This window comes from Polypterus senegalus, chromosome 12 (genome assembly GCF_016835505.1).
Source record: "Polypterus senegalus isolate Bchr_013 chromosome 12, ASM1683550v1, whole genome shotgun sequence".
NCBI classification, from domain to species: domain Eukaryota; kingdom Metazoa; phylum Chordata; class Cladistia; order Polypteriformes; family Polypteridae; genus Polypterus; species Polypterus senegalus.
Genome location: NC_053165.1, coordinates 157,086,128 through 157,105,299, shown reverse-complemented (window position 1 = coordinate 157,105,299; position 19,172 = coordinate 157,086,128).

Here is a 19,172-nt window from a genome sequence, read left to right as displayed (position 1 = left end):
ATTAAATGTATATTATTTATAAAGCACAAGAAAATGACCCCATGCTTTACATTCGTTTTCCAGAGTCCTGGAGCCTGATGATGACCTCCAGTGCTTTTCTTGCGCAGTTCAGTGCCATTGGAGCGGTTCGCTAAAGGAGGGTCCCGTAGATTTTTAAGAAGCCCGGTTTCTGCTTTAAGTAGGCCATTTGCTCCCATTGTGTGTGTGTGTGTGTGCACACCGATGTCAAGCTGAAGGCACACAGCTCACACTTAGCGATCGTAATACGACTTGTGCGCAAAAAGATGGCAGTTGTGGGTTGCGAGAACGTTTCCGACTTCACACTGCACTTCGTCTCCGACCGAGATCTCACATGTACTTGGGCAGACACACTCAACATCAGACACTTTAAGACGAGTTCGAGTTTCCTCGGGTGGCATTTGTACTCTAACTGGTGTCACTTTCCAGAATGGCGACTTCTTCTTTTAACTCAGGTACAGCTGTTGGCCTCATTTCTAGCACGCTGGTGTGTGTCGAGGGTAAGGTGTGTGCGAGTTCCGGGACCCTTACCCAGCTGGGACACCTCAATAAGGCAAGGACTGGGCGAGAGAGAGCTTATTCTGGACACTATCTCAACCCAGAACGCTAGAGGGCAGCACCCCCTGGCCTGCTTGGGGGCTACGGGTTTGGGGCATGGAAGCTCGACTCAGTTGGGGACCCGTGGCCCACCACCAGGGGGCACCTGGGCATTACCCAAGCCCTATTTAGCAGCATTTCTGCCACACCGGGCGGTGCTGCCTGGAAGAAGCTCGTTGGACACCCGGAGTCCTATAAAAGGAGGCGGCCGCCACTACTCGGAGAGCCGAAGTCAGGAGGAGGTGGACGAGGTTTGCCAGGAGAAGGGCTGGAGGTGGAAAGAGAGAAAGAAGAAAGAGATTAGGGCTTCATGCTGGAGTGGGCATTAGGTGCTTGTATTGTGCACTAAGCTGTGGGGAGCAAAGGAAAACTCGTGTTGTGTGGCAAACTTGGGTCTCTGCCTGTCGAGGGTGTCGAGGTTTGGGGCAGCTGGAGTGCCCCCGGTTTCCACAGTGCGTGTGGGCAGGTCGTGGACCCCTTCCTCTTGGAGCCGTCCAAGCGCAGTCACGTTTCACACCGAGGGGATTGGAAACCGCAACTCCAGAACAATCACCGAGGACATCGTCAGGTTGTGAAAAGCTTCCTAACAATGCATATCTGCCCTTCTCTCCATTGTGTGACGGCCTTTGTCGAGGTTGCACACGGGGTGGAATGACACGAAGCCCCCACATGTACACTGTGTGTGTGTCAGATGGGCCCACATGTGGAGATGAAGCTGTGACTCTCACACAGTGGGACACGCGTGACGCCTGGTGAAGAGGAGGGTGAAGAGGAGGGTGATGGGGGGTTTGGGTGTTTGTCCTTATGCTTTGCCCCAGGGGAGCAACCTCTGAACAGTGTGTCACATTGTAGGGGACAGCTGCTTGGCTGACATCACATCCTAAAAATAATCGCATTACCGCTGCCCCTAATGACTTGAAAACAGAGACCCTCGCTGTGTGTCTGATCATTTGGGAGGGGGTCTGTGTGCATTTAGCGCCCCCTATAATGAGCAGAGCCTCGCACTCCATAGAGTAATAAGAGGCTTGTCCTAAACAAAGAAGGACATTATCACCAACCGATAGGCACCACGATGGCACTTCTGAAGTCACCCTTCCATTGCCCCGGGACAAAGACAAAGGCTCGAGTGCTCCTTGTAAAGAGCGCCCCCCTCAGCGCAGCGTGCGTTTCCACTCTTGCTTTGTGGCATTCTTTACTATTTTGTTGTGAACAAAGTCTGTTTTTGGAGGGCGAGTGACGGTGGCCATGCAGCCCTTCCAGGTTGTTTCCTGCCTTGCCGACCGATGCTGCCAGACCTGGCACAAGAACTGTATAACGTAACATACTATCTATAATAATATAGAAAATACAATATGCTATTTGTTGAGATTCTGTAAAAAGCTAAACTTCTCTCTTAGGAAAAATAAAGTACAATCTGTCTATGGCGGAAAAGTGCCAGACAAAAGAAAACAAGCAAATAGACATGCAAATTAATAAATGTATTGTGAAATGTATCCACCTTAATAAAAGGATAAGTGTCAGTGTGTCTGTCTGTGTGTCCATCCAGTTGCTATCTCTGTCATTCCAAACGATGGCTCATCACGAACATCTGCAGTAATAAAACACATTGCATTTGTCATTTCAACAGGTGGCGCATCGCAAACATTAACTCTGCTTTTACGAATCCCATTCCAAATGACATATAACAGAGACAAATGCATTGAATTTTTCATTCGAACACATGGTGTATCACAAACTTTAGCCCTGCTTTTAACAAACATTAACACTGCTTTTATACATTGTATTATTTATTCCAACAGATGGCGCATCACAAACATTACTGCTCTTATGAACCCATTATCAAATGACATAGAACAGAGACATATGCATTGTGTTTGTCATTCCAACAGATGGCACATCACAAACATTTGTAACAATAAAATGCAATACGTTTGTCATTCCAACAGATGGCACATCACAAACACTTGTAATAATAATATGCAATAAGTTTGTTATTCCAACAGATGGCACATCACAAACACTTGTAATAATAAAATGCATTGTGTTTGTCATTTCAACAGATGGCACATCATAAACATTTGTAATAATAAAATGCATTGTGTTTGTCATTCCAACAGATGGCACATCACAAACACTTGTAACAATAAAATACAAAACGTTTGTCATTCCAACAGATGGCACATCACAAACACTTATAACAATAAAATGCAATACGTTTGTCATTCCAACAGATGGCACATCACAAACACTTGTAATAATAAAATGCATTGTGTTTGTCATTCAAACAGATGGCCTGTTACCAAATAAAAAGTGTATTCAAACAGATGGCCTGTTACCAAATAAAAAGTAACGTACGCTCGATTCTAAACAAATCCAATGAATCAGAGGAATCGAGTCACTTCAACGGCAGTTTGAAACAATCGAATCAGTAACGTGAATGGGAAGGCCCACCACTCAAATACAAGAGAAGCGGCTGACGACTTTACCAGTGAGCAGTGATGGAGCCTCAAGGACAGACCCAAGGAAAGGGTTGGATTGGCCTGAATTGGATCGCTTGGAGAACGTTACACATACTTTGCCATCTGTTGGGTGAGACACATTTTCTGTGCGTCATTTTGTCAGCAGTGTGGTCGAGTATGAAAAACACAGATGATGATCATTGAAGGAGGAGGAAGAGGAGGAGAAGGAGGACCAGCTGAAGCAGGGAGGGATGGGTCCGGCTCAGATGTAGGCTGGCATGGACACCATCCGAGTGTTACCATTTAGTATTCACCCTAAACCCTAACCCACGCTTACCTTAACCTCCATCCTAAAACTGTGCTGACTTTGCAGAACTGCGGCTCTCTGAATGTATGATACTTCAGCACTGTGGTACATTATGAGATGTTCATGAATAAAGAAGGGAAATGAATAAATAATTACACTTCCAACATCATTCTTTTGTTGTATGCCAACACTCAGACATTCCACAACAGGGAGGAGGGTTGCAGAATATGGGAGGGGTTTGACATCCAGCCCCACCTACATCAGTCCTTACCTCAGTCTGCTCCATGCCATGTCCGGCCCTGCCTACATCAATCCTCACCCAATCCTGCAGTCAGGGATAGTTGGGAGCAGTGGGTTGGCGCCCACCCCTGGCCCGTATGCACAGGCTTGATGGGGGTGCTGCTCTCCGGAGGATTAAGGCCCTGGAGCGTCTCGCACTGCGGTTCCCAAACGGTTGTTTCTACACGTCTCCTCCCTCGCTGCGTGTTTGCTGGAAGGGCGAGTCTCCCGCTGGTGGCAGCGGCATTACTCATCCGCCTGGCACTTCATCTCTAGCAGGGCTCGGCAGCAAGTCGACTGTTTAAACGCGGTGCCCAATGCTGAAGGGCGCTGTTTGTTTATGGTAATCCGCCTGGACAGCCGGCAGGACAACGAGATCAAAGACAGACAAATTCTTTCTACGAATCCCCAGGTCATCTGTATCGAGTAAAATACACCATAAGGGGCAAGAGATAAAAACAGAAAAGAGGCACACGATCAGAGGGGGCACCTGGTCAGTGTGTGGTTTACAACATGGCATGAGCGCCACCCTCCAGACCCTCTCGTCAGGCCGTCACAATGCTACCCACAAATATCAAGATTTCATTTTTGAAAACAGATTATTTTCTGTATTTTTATGTAAACAAAATGGCGAGAAAAACAGGGGGTTGTGATTACTCACACAAAATAAAGGGGTCTCCTCCTTCTTCTTCTTACCTAGCTGCGATCCAGGGTGTTCTCCAGGGCAACACCAGCGATCTTCATGTCCTCCTTGATCTCATCCATCCAACGTTTCTTCGGTCTCCCTCGTGGGTGTCTGCCTTGGGGGCTCGGGCCCCTGAGTGCTCATCACCGCGGGCGACGTGCCCATACCATCGTAGCCTTGCCTCACGCGTCTTTTTCCATGATTGGTGCGACTCCCATCTGTTTCTGGACGTCAGTGTCCATGACATGGTCCCACCTTGTCAAACCAAGGCACCGCCGCAGCATCCATGTTTCCATCGCACTAAGGCTTTGCAGAAACCGTCCAGCACTCTGAGCCATAGGGGACAACTAGACGCCCCACCATTTTATATATCTTGGACTAAAGACGGGTCTGGCATGCGGCGGGCGCGGAGGACTCCAGTGACCTGTCACCATTTCGACCAAGCAGCGTCGATCCTTGCACGTTGCCGTTGCTACTGATGACAAAATAGATAAAGTGGTCTGAGGCCCTCAGAAATAGCCAGGGATGCAGGGCCTTCACCCTCATCAGTCAGCCCAGACGAGGTGCACCAAAAGGCAGCATAGCTTTCACTTGAGTGGCTGGCTTCGGCCTACACTGGGCTAAAATGAGCTTCATTTTTCAAAGTTCAAAGATATTCCCTGAAATGCACCCCCAATAATGGGCTCCAAATGTCCCACCGGCAAGGGGATCACTGTCGACTCCTGACTAGTACAGAGGAAGGCAACGAAAAAGGGAGAATTAATTAATAAAACCAAGAAATAGACTTGCCAGCAGTGCAATCCTAAGCAACCAAGTCCTAGAAACCTAACTGGACATCGGAAAGTGAATTAAAAGAGTTGATAAATACAAAGAGTTAACAATATGAATAGTAAAAAAAAAAAAAAAAAAAGAAACCCACCAGCTACCAATCACATCCAATGTATAGCATAGGGACTGCAATTCCCATGAGCCTTTAAGGGCTGGCGCAGGACACACCCACACACCAGGGCCAATTTAGGATCGCCAATGCACCTAACCTGCATGTATTTGGACTGTGGGAGGAAACCCACGCAGACACAGTAAGTCTCCTTACTGTGAGGTGGCAGCGCTACCACTGTGCCACCATGCCACCCCCTAATGTAAAAGTTGTAAAAAAATAATTGTTCCGTAACAAAGTGGAGGTTCATGGTACAAAAAAAAAAAAAAAAGCAAATGGGGTTACTTGAAAAGGCAAAGGCGCTCCAAGGCAGCCAAGTCCCAATCCCAAAGTCAATAAACAGAGCGCAGGTCATAAAATCCAAAAATAAAAGAAAAACACGCACAAGGAGGCACCACTACAAGCACATTCAATGAACCGCAAGGGACGGCGAGTGGTGTGAAAGTCAACCCCGACACTGACAGACGCAGGAGGCACAAGTGCAAGCACACAGGACTTTTATTTTCTTCTTTCTCTTGTGGAAAACGCCTTCCCCAAGCACAGCACAACACAATGCACAATAAATAAACAATTCCTTTCTTTTGTCTCGTTCTCTTTTTTTTTCTCCTCCCGACTCTGGCTCCCTGTCTACTGCCACCTGGACCCTTGTATGTTGTACCCGGAGGTGCTCCAGGTGCTCGTTAATGCATTTCTGGCAGCACTTCCTGGTGAGGGTGGCACGGTGGTGCAGTGGGTAGCGCTGCTGCCTCTCAGTTAACAGACCCAGGTTCACTTCCCAGGTCCTCCCTGCGTGGAGTTTGCATGTTCTTCCCGTGTCTGCGTGGGTTTCCTCCCACAGTCCAAAGACATGCAGGTTAGGTGGATTGGTGGTCCTAAATTGGCCCTAGTGTGTGCTTAATGTGTTGGTGTGTGCCCTGTGGTGGGCTGGTGCCCTGCCCGGTGTTTATTCCTGCCTTGCGCCCTGTGTTGGCTGGGATTGGCTCCAGCAGACCCCCGTGACCCTGTGGTAGGGTTAGAAAATGACTGACTGACTGACTGACCTCCTGGCGGCGCCCACGGATCCCAACAGGGCTGTATCCAACTCCAATTTCCATGGGGCCCTGCAGGAGTCCAAGGCACCGCTGCAACCCAGGGGAGGCTGCCTCCTAGTGGTCTGGGGGAGGTAATATTCTGCTGGCCATGGTTCCTCCCCTGGTCCTTCCAGCATGGAGGCATCCCTGCCATCTACCACAGTGGGTTGCACTTGTCTTTATAGGTCAGAGGGCAGTCTCTTGACGGTGATGGACAGGTAGACCCGCCTCTTGGGGAACCGCCCACAAAAGCCATAATAACAGAAGTTTAGACATAAAGAAAGAAGATAATCAACAATACTAGCATTAAATAAACAAATTAACAAAAAGATATGGAGCAGGCACCCAGGATGAAACAGAACAATGGCACGCCACCGATTGATTAAACGATGCCAGAATAATCAAGCGTGTTGATGAAGTCATCAAATGTCACCTCACTCCACTGCTATAAATGATCCGCTCCATTGTTAAAAGTATGATCGAATCTCCGTTAAGAAGCTAAATCACCCACAGCACTGTGGGGTTGGTGGTGGGGGTGGTCTTAATCCAGCCTTGGCTATGGCAGCCCCATTAGCCCCACTGACAAGTCCCACCGCTGGCGCACTGCAGTAACCTGTGCTTCATTTCTCCGCGTTTGTCATTACAGATCCATGAAGGTGTTTTGACGAGGTGCTCCATGGTGGGAGGCGTAAAATAAAAACCAGTAACGCGCTGATATGACACCCGGCTTACGGCTCTCAAACTTAAGAGTGATAAAGAATAACACGGAATGGGAATGCTCTGTTGTATCAGCTTCACAAATATAGGGGATGTCTGAAATGAAAATGACAAAAGAAGAAATTCAGACCCCCTAAGGGAAGGGGCAGTTAGGGTGGCTGAGAGCAGGTGCGGTCACAACTGGCCGCTGACAATCAGGAGAGGCTCCCTTCCAGTAAGAGCCGAGTGAAGCCCCAAAAATGCTGATTCGTCTCTACCCCCATTATAATCTCATTACAGCACTAAAGCAGCTCCGCCTTGTGCCATCTAAAGAGATTTAACGGCTTTCACGGCGCTCCCTCGTCTCCGGTAGTCAATAGAAGCGCATCTCCGGCTTCCTAATGGAAGCGAAGCCTCAAAACGTTTTGTGCCGTCCTGGCCGCGGGGCTAATTGGGTTAACCTCTGACATCCCAGACAAGCTCCGGCTCTGCAATGGCCTGAAGGTCTTTTGCCTCAGGAGAGGGAACACCTGGCAGCGAACTGGCATCGTCGTCAAACTGGAGAAGCAGAGCCCAGTAGTATCTATTTGCACGTCTGAGTATTTGCTGCACTATAAACGGGGTTAAGAATTAATGGCGCTGAACGGCTCCAGCCCAACACACGAGTCCAAGTCGAGCACGCTGACCACACAAAAGATGGCCTTCCAGCACTCTGCGGCATCCTGCTAGAAACGGACTGTGTGTGTGTGTGTGTGTGTGTTAGGGAACGCTGCCACCTTATGGCTGCACTTTGTATTACACGTACAGTCATTAAAAAAAGCGAGGGCGCCCCACGGAAATCGCCGACTTTCTCAACAAATCTGAACTGGCAGACATTAGATCTTCTGCTGACAAAGGTGACCTACCTGAACAAATTGCACATCAGACATGGCGTGGTGTATTCATTCTCAGGATCTAAAATGAACAGAAATGCACATTTGTCACATGGAAAAAGCAAGACCACCCCTCCATTTATGACCACTTGAAATCCATCAGATTAGAATCAGGTGTTCCAGATGAGGTGCTAAGGATTAGACCCTTCTTAGGGAGGGACGCAGGTGGGACCTGACCGTCTTATTATTTAAATCATAGATATCGAGGGTCTGGAATTCTCTTTGTTATTGATGTGTGTGTAGCATCATCATGCCAAGATCAAAAGAGCTCTTTAAGACCCTCTCACACACGTGTGCATGGGAGGCAGCTAAAAGGACCAAAAGATGGTACTTCCACCCCAGGCCAGGGGGTGGCGGGATGCAGTAAACCTCTCCCGCTTTCATCCCTGTAGACCAGACACGGGAAACTCTGCCCAGTTCCGATGACATTACTTCTGGTCCTGCCCTGATGACACCAATTCCATCCCCCAAGATCGTCACTTTCCGGTTCCTGCTCCAGATGACATCACTTTCCGGTTCGTGCTCCAGAGGACATCACTTTCTGGTCCCGCCCTGATGACGTCACTTTCCAGTTCCAGGTGCAGAGGACATCACTTTTTGGTTCCACGCTGATGAAGTCACTTTCCGGTTTCTGTTCCAAATGACGTCACTTTTTGGTCCCACCTTGATGACATCACTTGACCAGCCATAAAAGAAACCCACCCAACCTCTTTGCCGTCAGTTCCGTTGTGGACTCAAATCTGTACACTTCTGTGTAACCAAAACCTGAATCAAGTACACGGGTGGCTGCCCCAGACCTCTTTTGGTGTCAATGTCTGTTTATTTCACAACCCTCACAAAGAAGGCTGAGGAGACTGGCAAAGCTTTTCAAAAGACCTCCAAATTCTTTGAACATCTACAAGTGGCGTAGATTTCAAACAACTCCTAACCTGTCCAGGACTGGCCGACCCAAACGCTGTACACTTAAAGAATCTCCGAGAAGTCCAAAATGTCATCATGGGATCTGAACTCCTGCAAAAGTTGGTGTCCAAGCGCATGCATCTACAATCAGACAGAGAATATGCACAAATGTGACCCACATGCCAGGTGTGCCAGGTAAGAGAACAGCAGAGGAGGACTACACCGTGCCATTGAACATCTTGGCAGAGACCAGGCCTTCAGGAACAATGTGCTCTGGACAGAGCTGTTTGGCCACTGTCACCGTGGCATTTCAGGAGAACTGTGAAGCATGGCACTGGAAACGTTCTGGTTTAGGGGGCACTTTTTTGGCTTCAAGGCCTGGGCAGCTTGCAGTCATTGAGTGAACTATGAACTGTGCAGCACACCAAAGCGGGCTTGAGAAGAAACGGAGGCCATCTGTGCGAAAGTTGAAGTTCCACTGGAAACAGGACCTCTTGGCATGCTAATGATACGAAGCCCACTAGCAAATCCACCGAGGATTGGCTCATGATGGAGGGTTATGGACCGGCCTGCTCAAAGCTCCCATCTGAATCCCACTGCAATGCTGAAACAGGGCAGGACATGCAAGAAACCCACAAAAAAAAAAAACATCTTTGCAACTGAAAGAGTTTTACATGGAAGAGCTGGAGCAAAAAAAAATGTCACCAAGTCAACGTCAGAGTCTGCAAAACGGCGACAAGTAATCATTTCTGCTAAAGTGGGCGAGAGCGGCTCATATGGCCAAGGGTGGACTTCACTTTTTCCATCTGTTGATATTTTATGTTAAATCAATGATTGTGGAGGCACATCTTCCTTGTGCATCACCTTCAACTGTAGGCACCATCTGCGTGAAGATCTGCTTCTTGTCTCTTCAAACAGGTCGGAGAAGTTCAGTTTCCAAGGGGTGTACTTACTTTTTCACACGGCTGTAGATAAACATGCAAATCGGTGATATCGAGCTGCTTAATCACAAGACACTTCCTTTCTTCAAAACAGGCACTTCGAATAATTGCAGCTATTGATGGGGATTTCCGTGTTTAGTCTAAAACTTTAGCGGTCCGTCCATCCATCTGCTTCCTGAAGGCACAGATTTCTACCGGAGGGCAGGCGGCGAGGCGTCGGAGAGAACCGATGATTTGTTTTATAGAATCTCCTGGTAAGAAAGGGTTAATGTGGATGGTAGAGAAATCGAATCCCCGGTGGGCCGAGATGCTCCAAGTCTCCCAGCAAACAGATGGGAAGTTTTAAAAAGCCCGTTGCTTAGACACCCCACCAGGGGAGGCCAGATGTGAAGTGGTGTAAACAGCTGAAAAATAATCTGAAGTGGGGGGGTCGAGGCAGAGGGGTGGGGATGATAAATGAAATCTAACACAGCCCCCCACTGAGAAGTGGACGAAGGGCCCCCAGACATACATGGGCTGGAGGAGATGCTGCATTCAGGTGGGCTTTGGACCCTTTCACTGTTTTCTCATTTTGTGACATTGCCCCCTTGACGTAAAAATTCATTTCAATTCAATTCATTGTTTCCGTCATCAAACAACACACAATGCCCCCTGAATGACAAAATGAAAAGAAGAATCGAGGAATTTTTGCAAATTTATTCAAAATAAGAAAACAGAACTTTCTTTACTACAGTATATATTATATATATATAAAATATTATATGATTTTTATATTATATTGTGACCTAGGACGCTATATAGCACCCGACCCGGCACAGACTCACTCATAGACACGTGTAACAAAACACAAAGACTTGAATTTGTCTTCCCCCGTGAACCCCACAGCTACAACACAGTCCCAAAAACACTTAAATCACACAACAGGCCTGTGCTTGATCACCTGTTTCTGATTGCACTTCTGGGCGGGGCTGTAGAGTTGTCCAGGCCGGCTCAGGGACCCATGCAGCACCCCCTGGCGGCCCCCCAGATCCCAACAGAGCTGTGAAGAACTCCATCTCCCATGGAGCCCTGCGGGAAACTGAGGCACCATCGTCAGCCAGGGAGGCTGCCACCAAGCATCCCGGGGCAGGTACTGAGACACCCATGGTTGCTCCCCCAGAACATATGTAAGAAGGGGCGTCCCGGCTTCTTATACAATATATATAATAGAGAGAGAGAGAGATAGTAGCCACCCTGTATGCTTGGTATAATGTATGCTATAATATACAGTGGTGTGAAAAACTATTTGCCCCCTTCCTGATTTCTTATTCTTTTGTATGTTTGTCACACAAAATGTTTCTGATCATCAAACACATTTAACCATTAGTCAAATATAACACAAGTAAACACAAAATGCAGTTTTTAAATGATGGTTTTTATTATTTAGGGAGAAAAAATCCAAACCTACATGGCCCTGTGTGAAAAGTAATTGCCCCTGAACCTAATAACTGGTTGGGCCACCCTTAGCAGCAATAACTGCAATCAAGCGTTTGCGATAACTTGCAATGAGTCTTTTTCAGCGCTCTGGAGGAGTTTTGGCCCACTCATCTTTGCAGAATTGTTGTAATTCAGCTTTATTTGAGGGTTTTCTAGCATGAAGCGCCTTTTTAAGGTCATGCCATAGCATCTCAATTGGATTCAGGTCAGGACTTTGACTAGGCCACTCCAAAGTCTTCATTTTGTTTTTCTTCAGCCATTCAGAGGTGGATTTGCTGGTGTGTTTTGGGTCATTGTCCTGTTGCAGCACCCAAGATCGCTTCAGCTTGAGTTGACGAACAGATGGCCGGACATTCTCCTTCAGGATTTTTGGTAGACAGTAGAATTCATGGTTCCATCTATCACAGCAAGCCTTCCAGGTCCTGAAGCAGTAAAACAACCCCAGACCATCACACTACCACCACCATATTTTACTGTTGGTATGATGTTCTTTTTCTGAAATGCTGTGTTCCTTTTACGCCAGATGTAACGGGACATTTGCCTTCCAAAAGTTCAACTTTTGTCTCATCAGTCCACAAGGTATTTTCCCAAAAGTCTTGGCAATCATTGAGATGTTTCTTAGCAAAATTGAGACGAGCCCTAATGTTCTTTTGCTTAACAGTGGTTTGCGTCTTGGAAATCTGCCATGCAGGCCGTTTTTGCCCAGTCTCTTTCTTATGGTGGAGTCGTGAACACTGACCTTAATTGAGGCAAGTGAGGCCTGCAGTTCTTTAGACGTTGTCCTGGGGTCTTTGTGACCTCTCGGATGAGTCGTCTCTGCGCTTGGGGTAATTTTGGTCGGCCGGCCACTCCTGGGAAGGTTCACCACTGTTCCATGTTTTTGCCATTTGTGGATAATGGCTCTCACTGTGGTTCGCTGGAGTCCCAAAGCTTTAGAAATGGCTTTATAACCTTTACCAGACTGATAGATCTCAATTACTTCTGTTCTCATTTGTTCCTGAATTTCTTTGGATCTTGGCATGATGTCTAGCTTTTGAGGTGCTTTTGGTCTACTTCTCTGTGTCAGGCAGCTCCTATTGAAGTGATTTCTTGATTGAAACAGGTGTGGCAGTAATCAGGCCTGGGGTGGCTACGGAAATTGAACTCAGGTGTGATACACCACAGTTAGGTTATTTTTAACAAGGGGCAATTACTTTTCACACAGGGCCATGTAGGTTTGGATTTTTTCTCCCTAAATAATAAAACCATCATTTAAAACTGCATTTTGTGTTTACTTGTGTTATATTTGACTAATGGTTAAATGTGTTTGATGATCAGAAACATTTTGTGTGACAAACATGCAAAAGAATAAGAAATCAGGAAGGGGGCAAATTGTTTTTCACACCACTGTATATTATTATTTAATATTATTACATATGTTATACTATATACAGGGAGGTCCAGATCTAATTATGCAGATCCAGATCGTCTGGATGACTTTGATTTATGTGGGGACGATTCCAGTTCGGTGCAAGGACAATTCTTCATGTCGTCAGTTTGCACACTTCTCGATGGTCCGGGATTTTTCAAGTGATTTTCTATGTAATAAACTTAATAAATTATACCATAATGAAAATTGGATAATTAGATCTGGACCCCCTATATATATATATATATATATATATATATATATATATATATATATAGGAAAAGTATAGCAAAAGTTAGACTTCTTATATCTTTGAAAGATGCAGAGAAATTAGTTCACACTTTTGTTTTCAGTCGACTAGATTACTGTAACGCACTCCTCTCAGGACCACCCAAAAAAGACATCAATCGTTTGCAATGAGTGCAGAATGGAGCTGCTAGAATCCTAACTAGGAAAAGAAAATCTGAACACATTTCTCCAGTTTTGATGTCACTACACTGGTTACCTGTGTCATTCAGAATTGACTTTAAAATTCTGCTTATGGTTTATAAAGCCTTAAATAATCTCGCCCCATTTTATATATCGGAGTGTCTGACACCTTATATTCCAAACTGTAACCTCAGATCCTCAAATGATTGTCTCCTTAGAATTCCAAGAGCTAAACTTAAAAGAAGTGGTGAGGCGGGCAGGCGGCCTTCTGCTGTTATGCACCTAAAATCTGGAATAGCTGACCGATAGGAATTCGCCAGGCTGATACGGTAGAGCACTTTAAAACACTGCTGAAAACACATTACTTTAACATGGCCTTCTCGTAACTTCACTTTAACTTAATCCTGATACTCTGTATGTTCAATTTCCTCATAATAACTACTCATGGTGGCTCTAAAATCCGTACTGACCCCTACTCTCTTCTGTTTCTTTTTCTGGTTCCTTTGTGGTGGTGGCCTGCGCCACCTCCACCTACTCAAAGCTTCATGATGCTCCAACAATGATGGACGGATTTAAAGGCAGAAGTCTACGTGACCATCATCATCATCAAGCCCTTCCGTGAGAACCCTAAATCCAAAGAGGACTGTTTCATTTATGTTAGGTAGAATGCCCAGAGGGGACTGGGTGGTCTCATGGTCTGGAATCCCTACAGATTTTATTTTTTCTCCAGCCGTCTGGAGTTTTTGTTTTTTCTGTCCCCCCTGGCCATTGAACCTTACTCTTATTCGATGTTAATGTTGATTTATTTTGTTTTATAATTGTGTCTTTCATTTTTCTATTCTTTAATATGTAAAGCACTTTGAGCTACTGTGTGTATGAAAATGTGCGATATAAATAAAATTTGTTGTTGTTATATATATATATATATACAGTAAAACACAAAGAGTTGCGTCCGTCTGTCACAAGTTTACCTGCGATCCACTGGGGCCGGACTGTTAATCTTCACCAGAGGTTTATAACGTGAGACGTGCTGTTGAAGCTAAAAAAAAATGTGGACGTCCGCATCAGTAGGCTGTGCACCGTAGGAACCAAGTTACCCAAACTCTTCTATGACATTTCAGTAATTATTTACCACTCTGATGCTGATCTTTCTGATCATAATAAAGGTCATTACGATAGCAATTGATGAGAAGAATTTATAATGAATTGCAGAATTAGGCATTTTGAGGGTTCCTCTAGAGCGTCTCTTTCTCCTGCACAATTTGGCTTAAAGATGAATCAGCACATCGTCAAATCATCATAAGCTTAAGTTTCCAGTTTTTTTCTGTCCATCCATTTTAGCTCCAGGCAGACAGACACACACCCATCATTAAGATATCAATGTTTTCGGTATCGGGGGATCCTAAAACGTTGAGATCTGCCAAAAACCGGAGATCAAACTTTTCGATGAATCTATAGCTTTTGCCAACCCCCCAGAGATGATACGTTATGCCCAAAGCAAAGTGTGGCTATCTACAACCTCTGTGAAGTTTTCAAGGTTTTCTTTTATTACAGAACACTGCATATGCAATCTGATCGAGAAGGTGACATGTCAGAAAGACATCTGCTGAGCGTGAGGCAAACTGCAGATGCTGCTTACGTGATAAGGAGAATAAGAACGACGGCTCGGTTAAATGTCAAGGGGTTGAAATCTCAACCTTGGCAGGAGCGAGGGGTTCTTGTACGTTTCCTAGTGGTGTTGACTTTCCTCCATTTGCACACAATCTTTCTGAACCCTTTAGAAATGCCTTTGCGACCTTCTCCAGCCTGGTAAGCATCAACAGCTTGTTTTCTGAGGTCCTCAGAATGGAGACTTGACACACAGCCACACACCTGTGTGGTGAAGAGGCCGACTGATGTTCTTTAAACGCTTGCCGTACTCGTCTGATTTGTTATCCCATTCACTAAAACGGCGGACTTCCAATGAGCTGGTAATCCTAGAGCCTCACGCACCTTTTTTCACAGATAAATATGTAATATCAGCTCATTTTGCTCAATAAATAAATAAGCAAGCGTAACGTTTTGTGTCATTTATTTAATTGGGATCTAGGAATTCCATAAATAATCTGATGACACTAAGGGTCACATTAAGACAGAAAAAGGGAATTCTAAAGGGTCACGATCTTCCTAGCACATCTGTAAAGCAATGGCAGTAAAGCACAAGTGTTACATGAACAGCAAGCGTCAATCTGCAGACACTTTCCTGCGTTAATTTTAGTTGATTTAATTATAAAGGTCAAATAATTGCTCTTTGTTGAAATCAAAATGGATGTCTCCTATTTTATAGCCGCACCGTCTATAAATGGCCAGATGATGATCAACTGTTAGGCCTCGATGAATTGCAGGAGGAAGTTGCATGCTATTTGATTCATTTTTTATTTTAAACTAAAAGCTGCCGTGAGCCACCCCGGTAATTCATCTGTCCTCCCGACGCCTGCCTCAGCTTTTATCTTTTGCCTGTTTACTTATTTATTTACTTTCCGATTGATCTGTTTGAAGTGCATCGGAATTACAAGCATGTCAGCGACTTAAAATGTCTTCAGCAAATGGTGTGGGTGGCTCCATGCGTATGCTTCAGATTACATTTGAATTTAGCTGGATTAATGCTTCATTCATCTAAACTTAGATTCACAGTTGGTTACTCAATGTCCCCAAGTGTTTGCTCTGATTGAAAATGATAATAAAAAATAAATAAATAAATTAAAAAAAATTGACCTCTGGTGCAAAACTATATAATAAAAACGTAAAAAAAAAATAATAAACCACAATTAAAAAAAAGGAAACATGTATGTGTGTCCATCCGATTGCTATGTCTGTCATTCAAACAGAGAGCACTTCACAAGCATTTGTAATAATAAAATACATTGCATGTGTCATTCCAACAGATGGTGCATAGCAAATATTAACAGTGCTTTTATTAATCCAGTACCAAATGGCATATAACAGAGACATTGCATTGCATTGGTCATCAGAAATATTTGCAGTGAAAAATGCATTGCATGTGTCATTCTAGCAGATGGCACAGAGCAAACATTAACTCTGCTTTTACGAATCCCATACCAAATAGCATATAATAAAGACATATGCATTACATTTGTCATTCCAACAGATGGTGTATCACAAACATTAACAATGCTTTTATGAATCCCATACCAAATGGTGCATAACACAGACATAAGCATGGTATTAGTTATTAAAATGTGATATCCCAAACATTTGCCCATAGATACTGAAAATGTGTGTGAAGCGCACAGACTACAAAATTCTTAACAGTAACCTGGTTAAGGGTTTACATGGCCACATAATCTGGTTATTCACGGAGACATCGACCTCTGTTGATCAGGTTTCTCAAGGGCCAATAACCCGGCTTCTCTGAATCAAGGTTTACATGGCAGTTTAGAAACCAAGATTCTGTGAATAACCAGGTTACTGAGGCGCATGTATAAAAGACTATTAAGAAATGGGAACCTAGGAGGGCAATAGAAGATCTGGAAGACCAAGAAAAGTGACAGATGGCACATCAGGAAGAAAAAGTAAAACCTCCATAGGTCTCCTTACTGAGAGGCAGCAGCGCTAACCACTGCACCACCGTGCCACCCGGAATGACATTGTTTACTCCAAAAATATAATTTTTCTAGGGGTGTCCAAACATTTGCATGGATCTTGCGGCTTACAGGGGGTGTAGCAGATCCCCCAAGCCCCCGACACAACTGGAGCAAAAACAGTCACAGGTTCAAAATGCTTGTTTATTTAACAAAATACCTTCTTACAGGTCTCGGTGTCACACGAGCCCAAATTCTTCTTCTTCCTGAGGCAGGTGTTGTCCTTCTCCTCTCATGACTCTGATTCCTGGCTGCTTTTATGCACTCTGGAAGCATTTCTGGGTCAAGCAGAACTGTCATAAACTAAGGGGGTCCTCTTCTGGCAGTGCCCTCTGGTGGCACCTCAGGATTTCCCAGTAGGGTCGCCCCACCAGGAATACTGTACATATTCCACACCACCCCCTGAGAGCCACACCAGATGAGGCACTGCAACCTAGCAAATGGGGGAAACAAATGTCTTTGGGAGGCACCCCTGCCTTTGCCCACCTACTATTCCTGCTACCCCATCCAGGTTCAGACACACCCACCTGCCCCTGGTGTTGAGCCTCCCCTGAAATGCCCATCTACCCAGGCAAGTGGGGCATCATGCAACCCAGACAGGATGCCTGTCCTTCCATATAAACCCCCTGCATGAGAGAAAGAACGTTATACTCCTGTCACACTTCACTCCCTTTTGCTCATCCCTCTTCGGGTAAGATAAACCCTGTTCTGCCAGCCAGGATGCCACACTCTTAATAATAAATAGTGCTTTTCTCACTACTCAAAGAACTGCAGTGAGTTGGGGGGCCACTTCAACCACCATTGATGTGTAGCACCCACCTGGATGATGTGATGGCAGCCATTTCTGCGCCAGTACACTCGCCACACATGGGCTGTTAGGTGGTGAAGTGTTGAGAGACAATTAGAGATGAGATAATTAGGGGGGCAGAATGACTAAGCTGTGGTGGGCAAATACACCCGACTGTTTATGAAGGATGCCCAGGGATCTTTTATGACCACAGAGAGTCAGGACCTCAGTATTGCGTCTCATATTTGAAGGACGGTGCCATTTTTATAGCACAGTGTCCCCGTCGCTGCACTGGGGGCATTGGGATCCACATACAGGGTATGTGCCCCCTGCTGGCCTCACCAACATCTCCTCCAACAGCATCCCAAGCTTTTCCTAGATGGCCTCCCATCCAAGTACTGGCCGGGGCTGAATGTGCTTAACTTCAGGTGGGTGACCACTTCAGAAGTGCAGCTGGCATGGCTGCTGGTCTTTGATTTTACCAATCGACATGACAGACAAACAGACAAGAACACCAGCACAGAACACAGAAACAGAGATTTTTAATGAAACGTTTATTTAAAAGGCTTACCTCCCTAATGACAGCAGCTCATATTGTCCTTTGCACTGGGCATGGATCCCACTAAAAATGAACTTCCTACATGTGATTCATTGCTTTTAGACACCGAGTGTTTAAAAACCCACCCAAATAAAACATAAAACAGACGTACTTGTGTCCTTCTTTCCGCACCAAGTGACCACACAGATCAGGTGGCAGGGGTCACTCTGCAGAGAGGCACAATAAACAGCATGGCCAAGGTAAACAGAGGGTAAGGGGGTGGCACATAACAATAGTTTTTAATCTTGGTCATTACTGAGCCAATTCTGTGTGCCACTTGACCACTCTGAGCGCAACAATGGGCCTAGGCTGGCACTGCAGTCCCCTTCGAAATGAAAGTGATCATGGGAGTTAAAGGCAATCTCTCTCTCACAGCCACCTCATTCTGTGACCTTGAGCCAGCAGTCCGATTAAAGTGACACAATCAGTAAGGCTCCATGGGCTTTCCTTGCCTTTACGCCAACCACAGCACATCAGAGATGCCAATTCACATTTCCTTGTGCGTGGAGCGTCGTATTGTGTTGCCTGCTGGCGCTACACAGCCGGTCACCCTCATTACACCTGTAGGCCACCATGGCAGTCTATATATGTTACTTTTCATCCAAACCCACACCCCTCACAGCTTGGAATCCCACGTGGGACCCCACTTGGCAGTTTAAACCCTAAAGACCAATGGGCAAAAACCAGTATGAAAATTAAAAGAATGCTCAGTGATTTGTAATTTATGAAAATCTTCAGTAAAACATTATGCTCTGAATTGACGTTAACAATGACACGGCGGGGCAGAAGTGCAAGGAATACAGTGCCATGCACATAAGGCCTGGGTGCGGCAGCACGGACCGACAGAGACCCCTTGGGTGCCAGCCTCTTAAACTGTTACTCACAATAAAACGTAAAATATGCCATCACGACACACACGGTGCCACCATAAGGCCTGGGTGCGGCAGCTCAGACCGACAGGGACCCCTCGGGTGCCAGCCTCTTAAACTGTTACCCACAATAAAACGTAAAA